Genomic DNA, 7,724 nt, shown 5'->3' on the forward strand with positions numbered 1-7,724 from the left:
TTCTCTGTTTATGAAATAATACTCTTAAGAATAGTAAGGCAAGACGCAAGCAGGAGGCATATGTTTCTTCTCGAATTCCTGCTCGACAAATGACCTGAAAATTGCTGTTGCAAGAACTTCTAAAACATATGGCTGTGCAAAGGGAATTTTAACTTCTTGTGCTGGATCCAAAAACTTTCCAATTATCAACAAAAGATGGCATACCAGCTCAATTACTCCTGAAAGATTCCAGTCCAGACGGAGACCGAGTAACCATAGTTGTGTGGGCGTCGGCAGCTTGAAATGACAGGAATCGCAGCAAATTTCAAGGGCAAATAAAGTGCGGAGGCCATTTATATATATCTCGCACGTCCAGACAAATGCGTCCCACTGTGCCGAATGTGCTTTCGAGAGGAAGTCGGAATTCTTCGGCATCCGACCAATGCTGATCTCAAGCCATCATAAACTATGAGAGGTAGCCTTCGTTCTCCAGTGTCACAAAATGCCTGCAACAGCTTTTTCACTTCATTTGTCAACAGCGTCGGACAAAGAACAAGGGCCAAGTGCTTATATAAGAAGAGAAAAATGCCCTGAATGACTATCAGGGATGTTGATCCTCAGCGGGATTAATTATTAGAGGGGCAAAAAGAGAGAAAGAGAGAAAGAGAAATCTTTGATGAACATCCTTTTGGCTACTGCATGATATAAAGTTTACATTAGAAACGTGTTAGAAAATGGTAATGTGGTATGGAAGGGGGTTAAGCTACAAGGGTGATTCACATGCTGCATTTTCTGCTTTCTGGGAGCCCCCTGAGATAGGGCCCTGAATACATAAACATCCAGATTTGATCGCTGCCATCTCCAGCTAAAGGACTGGGGAAAGCTTCTGCCTGAAAGCTTTGAGAGCTATAGCCAGGCTAGATGGGTCAGCATTCTACAGACACCGTTTACAGCAGCTTCCTGTGGCTAATATCCAATGTCAGTATCCATGGAAATTTAACGTGAGGATAAGCAACATTTTCTCTCTCTCTATGGATCATATAATTCAGAGTTCTGGAGTCAGACTGATGTGCTCTCGATGGAGCAAGCTGCCTCTAACCACACAAATACCAGAGATTCCTGAGAACTGCCCAGGGGGTATTAGTATCACTACCTCAAAGAAAAACTTGAGATGGATGGAACCGAGAGGTTCTGCTCTGGGAGGGGGGGGAAGGGTTTGGCAGGCTCAGATTCCAGCTTTTCTAACTTCTGTTCCTATGTTGCTGTTTGAGGGGAAACCCTAGAATTTGTGGGGTCCATCAGATCATGGTGGCTCAGGAAGAAAGCTAACACTCTTCTCGGCTGCATCAATAGAAATATAGTGTCCAGATCAAAGGAAGTAATACTACTGCTCTATTCTACCTTGGTCAGACCACACCTAAAGCAAAATGGTTCTGGGCACAACCATTTATAAGGGATATTGACAAAGCTAGAGTGTGTGCAGAGGAAGGTGACCAAGATGATCAAGGGTCTGGAAACCAAGCCTTATGAGGAATGGTTGAGGGAGTTGGGCATGTTTAGGCTGGATAAGAGGGGACTGAGAGAAGATATGATAGCCATCTTCAAATATCTAAAGGGCTGTCACATGGAAGATGGAGCATGCTTGTTTTCTCCTGCTCTCAAAAGGTAGGACCTGAACTAATGACTTCAAGTTACAAGAAAGGAGATTCTGACTAAACATCAGAAAGAACTTTCTGGCAGTAAGAGTCATTTGGCAGTGGAACAGACTCCCACAAGAGGTGATGGACTCGCCTTCCTTGGAGGTTTTTCAGCAGAGGTTGGATGGCCACCTCTCATGGATGATCTAGTTGAGGTTCCTGCATAGCAGGGGGTTGGACTAGATGACCCTTGGTGTCCCTTCCAACTCTACAATTCTATGGTGCAGAGACCTGGCTATACATGCTTGATGCTCCCCTGCACTATGTGATTACACTTATGCCATGGGGGAGGGGAGCAGAGGTCAATGCACATGCACAGCTGACCTATGGCATCATAGAAGCCTTCTGGAACTGAGCAAAGTACGCTAGATTCCAGCGAATCCTTAATCTGGCTTAAGGTGCTTCCACCACAAGTGAAACTACAGTTCAGCTGCCAAACTTCATTAAACTGATGCAAAATTCTGTGGCATTTTGACTGGGGGGGAAATAACCATGTTCTCTCCAACAAAGACAGATGGCCCTCCTCTCTTCTGTAATTGGCCCATGTCACAGACAAGCACACGTTGCAAGCCCAGAGCCTGTTTGTTCATCATGATTTAATGGTAACTGGAAGTTTTAATCTCTGAAAAACAACTCCGAGCTGTCTCTCCACAGCAGCCAGTTTCGCTAAATCATTGAGGCCCAGAGTCGTTTCAGCTATGTCATCTCGTTGTTTAATTAATATGGTGAAACTGTATTTGTCCAGATCTATACAGCACACACTCCCCATCCCAAAACAGCATGTTTCAGTGGATGCATCCAAAAAGTATTCTTTAAATACTTTAAAGACTAAGATATGAAAGATGCCAAGAATCACAAACCATGACCACTGTTTGAACAAGGCAGCTGCGGGGTGACGTTTCTGAAACTCTTTCTATTTTCTATTTATCGTCTGACGGCATGTGCCAGTGATGGCTGATAATTCTTTGGCATACTAACTACATGCCAAAGAGTATAGGAAGGCACATGTTTGCCTGCCCTGTATCCTTAACAGGGACTCCCAGATGTCGTGGGACTCCAGTGAAGGCTGGTACCCATTAGGACTGACAGGGCAAAGGTAGAGAGGTCAACAGGAGGCGGAGCCAAAGCCAATGACACGTGCAACCAGCTAACTCTTGTTTCATCCCAGCTAAGTTCTACAAGAGTGACAGCAATGAGAAGGAAGCTGGCAGCTAGGACTACACTGACATGCGTGTCTCTGCTCCTAACCACTTATTCTGAAACCTCATCTGAATGCAACAATAAACTATGGGCTAAACTTGGGATTGTCATCATGAAATTGGAAGCCTTCGCTTCCATTTTAAATGAACCACAGTGCTATGCCTGAACCTCAAACTGTGGTTAATCTTAACTGTGGTCTGTTCCAGGGGGTGGGAACCCATCTTCATAAACTGTAGCTTGTGCTTGTCCTGCTAGGGGAAAAAACACTGTAAATGAACTCTAGTTTGTCCAAGTTTTGACAAAACACTCAACCCTGGACTCTTTTTGTACGGGCTATGCAAACATACATGTCTCTGACTTCAAATATTATTTATTTTTATGCGAAATGCTGAAAATAATTTCAGATGTTGCTTTCAGCTTAGAAATTGGCCACATGAAGATTGCTTCCTTCACATGAAAATAGCAATGACAGGTGATAAACAAGAGGATGAAAAACAGCCCTTATGTATTCCTCCCGAACAGGAGATAAAGGCAAAAGTATTGCCCCCTTATCAGAACAAACAGCGATATCATGCAACCTCCACTGGAATTTCCAATATTAACCTACCTGCAAACCAAGGGAAACATTTTCTCATAGCTCAGGAATTACATTAGCATAGTAGTTTGCTTTATGTGATAAGGAATGTAGCTTGTCGGAATTCTGCCTAACTGCAGCTGTGAAGGAATGAGGGCAATGAGAAGAAAGAGGGCCCAGGGTGGTTACTTATTGCTCCGACTCTTCCACCCTCGGTGGTTGCTTTTGAAAAGTCTGCCAAAATATTTCATTGAGAAATCAAAAGTCTTAGCTATTCCATTTGGTGCTTTTATTTATTTTTTACATGCACCTGTTTAGTCCTGCCCATCATCAGGAGGGTGAATGTGTGATCCATAATAAAGGGCATCTTATAGATTAAGCTAAAGCTCGCCTGTTGGTAACTAAACTCATTAATCTGAGTGCATATTGAGATGTATTTTATTTATTTATTTATTTAAGCACTTAATTACCAGAGCTTTTAAGTGGTATACGTAAAATGCAGCAGTGGAGCCATTCTGTGTTCCCAGGTTTTTTTTAATGAGATCATTCAGCGAAGGGTAGAGTTATAAATGAATATAATATATGTATCCTGACATGGTAAAAGCCTGACATGACAAAAACTAGCATTTGCCGCACTTTCCCTAGTTCAGCTTGTGTGTTTCTAACACAACAGCAACAACCTAGATATGATAGTGACGCCCAAAATCTCTAACACAATCTCTGTACAGGGAAACTGATGTTGTAAAAGGCTCCTGTGGAATATCCTGCTGTTTAAAAAAGGGGAGGGCACAAAACGTGATCCTGTCGCAATTTGCTCCTGTCAATATAATGATGTAAGGCAAAATAGTTTAAAAGGTTACTGTCTCACCGAATTCTTGTGACATCATTTGGGGGGGGGAGAGATTAAATAAGTAACTACACTTGGTTGGCTGTTGGGAAAGGCCTTCTAATAATTAACGGAAGGAGTGAGAGAATGTTCTGCTGCTTCTGTTCAAAGAAAAAGAAGGGCAATTGTATTTAATTAATCTTTGTGTTTTGACATCATAGGATTCATATGGGGTTCATCAGTCTCTGCTGTTTATCCGGAGACCAGGGCTGTGCAACTTGCCAGCTACCCAGCCAAACACAGCCCCACAGCCAGGCATGGCAGGTCATCAGTGGGTTTGCTGCCTGCTGGGAACTGCAGACACCTGGAAGGCTGACAGTCATCTGGCAGGGCACAATATGTGATGGGTGGATATATGGTGTTGCATCAAGTAAGCATTCTCCTGTACTTTCCAAGGCATTTCCCTGTTGTTTTCCTTATTGAAAAAAGTCCACTGGGGGGGGGAGGGATGCTTTTGTTGTCCAAGATCGCCAAATCCACTTGACTTGTGGATTCATAACCGGAATATGCTGGAAATGGTGACAGTCTGGAAGTGCCTTTGCTCTCTGTGATCCTTTCCACTGGAGAGGCTAGGGACTGAATTGGAGAACTTCCAGATTCAAAGCATTTGCTTTGTCACTGAGCTATGGTCCATTGTTACCTTTAGAACTGGATCTGAGTATAGCCATCATGGTGGGCAAGTTGGCTGGCTCCCAACTTCACTCACTCATGGGGGGGGCTCTGGGAAAAGGGAGGAAGCGGGGATGTCCTGCTACAGTGCATTAGCCTAGGTTAGAACTTGCCATTGACTACTACATATTCTTGGAGCAATCATAATAATGACCTATTCTCAGTGCACTCCTCACCATACCATGGTTTGTCATCTGCCTGCAGTGCCGCTGCCCACGGCTCCTACTTTAATCTCCCTGAAGACGCACGCCCAGCAAGGAGGGATGACCTCCAGCTCAATGCTACATATCAGCCTCCTATCATCAGAGCTGAGACAGGCTTCAGCATCATTACCCTGTGCTGGACCTCTCATCTACACCTCCAGCAGTAACAGTTCATTGGCCAAGTTGATCTCAGAGATAGTGTACCGGGTGGTATAAAAACTGCGTTGCTCTCATAATCTTGCACGTACTAATTGCATAAACACAATCACACCTAGATGGACATGGGCTTGCACAAACTTCTCCAGTTCATGGCAAACTGCAGACCAAGGAGATGGTGAAGGGAAATGAGAACTCTTTTTAAAAGTTCTGCTTTTCTAGAAAGAAAGTACAACTGAAAGCATAGCTTTCCCTATGTTATTATGTCCGAAGAAATTCTACTCATGGCACCCACTGCACCCTACAGAGCAGTGATCTGGAAACAAGCTGCTGCTTCTTCTCCTTCTCCTTTTAATAAAAGTGACTATTCCTGGCTAAGTATATTTTTCTATGTAAAACTGTAATAAAATGCAAATTCAGCAATGTGTGGAGGTAGCACAAGGGAGCAGAGGATTGCACTGAGTTTGAAGGGAATGCCTTCGGTGGAAGATAATGCAGAAATGGCTTGGACAAAGATGTGCATTTCATTTAGATTCAAGATTTGTCTGAGAACCCGTCCCCAAAGGAAATCCATTTCATCTTCTTTTCACCATGAAAATGGATGCACCTTGTTAAGAGCTTTTGTGCACCCCAAAAATCATATATCCAGGGCTGCCCCATCTTTGATGGAATGTTCTTTGATCCATCAGAAGCTCATGTCCGTGGAATAAAGAAAGAGACCTTTTAACTTACGTGTGTGTGTGTGTGTGTGTCTGTGTGTGTGTGTGTGATTTATGCTTTCCCAGGCCACCCCATGGTGTCACCTCCCAGAGTGGACTGAAAAATCCCTGAGTCCTCTGGAGCTGATTGTGAATGGAATGGGGAGGGTGAATACAGTGGTACGTTGGGTTACAGACGCTTCAGGTTACAGACGCTTCAGATTACAGACTCCGCTAACCCGGAAATAGTACCTTGGGTTAAGAACTTTGCTTCAGGATGAGAACAGAAATCGTGCTCCAGTGGCGCAGCAGCAGCGGGAGGCCCCATTAGCTAAAGTGGTGCTTCAGGTTAAGAACAGTTTCAGGTTAAGAACGGACCTCCAGAATGAACTAAGTTCTTAACCCGAGGTACTACTGTATATCACAATAACCTTATTTTTCTGTTCTGCTGAAAGAAGCCTCCACTGGCTCCAAGAGCCTTCTGTTAGCAGCATGTGAGACAACACTGGATGCAATCCTTAAGAGCCTCATGCTGCTGCTGCTGCTGCTGCTGTTACCCATCTCAACAACCAGATTCATCCAAGAGAACAAAATCAAGAAGGCTCAGTGGTCAGTTTTAGTTGCAAGGGTTTACATTTCAAGCTGCCTCTGTGCCCTGGGCATGCCCACCCACACAAGGTTTGGGGGGGGGAGAGAGACCCATATGCCTTACATTTAATGAGGTCCAGATTATATGGTAGAATGTCTAAGCCAGAGAAAATATTTCCAAACTCCCTCACAGCGAAATAGACAGCTATTGTGCACATTTCAGTCAAAATGAACAAATTAAGCTCAAATAATCTACGAATAGCTATTCATTTCATTTTACCAGAGTGGTACGTTAATTCATATTTATATGTTCTGAACCAAAAGGCCTAATTATTATTACTGTTATTTCATTGTGTAGAGACCCAGTCATTTGCAACTCAGAAGTAAGTTTTATTGAGTTGAACTTCCAGGGAACTCTGCATTAAAATGTCAGCCTTCATTTTAGAACTAACCTAGATAGGAAGGAATAATATTAATAATGGGTGAGCCCCCTACTCCAAAACCTCAATCCAGAATGGGTTTAGGGACAATAATTGATTTGGGTTTGTTTGGTGTGTGTGTTTTTTTAAGATTCCTGGCCCTGAGGCCACTTGGAACTCCACACCCCAGAAGCCTCTTTTTCCCCAACCCTCCCCAGTTAATCTCTCCCCCCCCCATAAAACTCAACAAACAACATTTGTGCTAATGCCTTCCACCTAATCATAATTACAGTTTCCAAAGTGGAAAGACCATACTAGACCCCGCTTAGTTATGCAAATGTGCTAGCAGTTTTATTGCGGCACCACTGGTATCAGGACCCATAGGGAATATAGATCCCATGGTTCTTACATGCCTATTAGGAAGCATGGGAGAATTGCACTTCCCATGATTCCCGATACCCAGGATGCTGCAATGCATGCTGGTGATGACATTCCAAAAACCAGAAACCATGGGAAATGTGATGTTCCTAGTAGGATTGAAGGAATTCTGGGTTGTACCCAATGTAGCACTAATTGACTGTTCCATCGTGGTAAGGATGTCTGCTTGTGCAACTGAATTTGGGGAGAGGAGGAGTTCCATTGAACAAGTGGAAAT

This window comes from Podarcis raffonei, chromosome 5 (genome assembly GCF_027172205.1).
Source record: "Podarcis raffonei isolate rPodRaf1 chromosome 5, rPodRaf1.pri, whole genome shotgun sequence".
NCBI classification, from domain to species: Eukaryota; Metazoa; Chordata; class Lepidosauria; order Squamata; family Lacertidae; genus Podarcis; species Podarcis raffonei.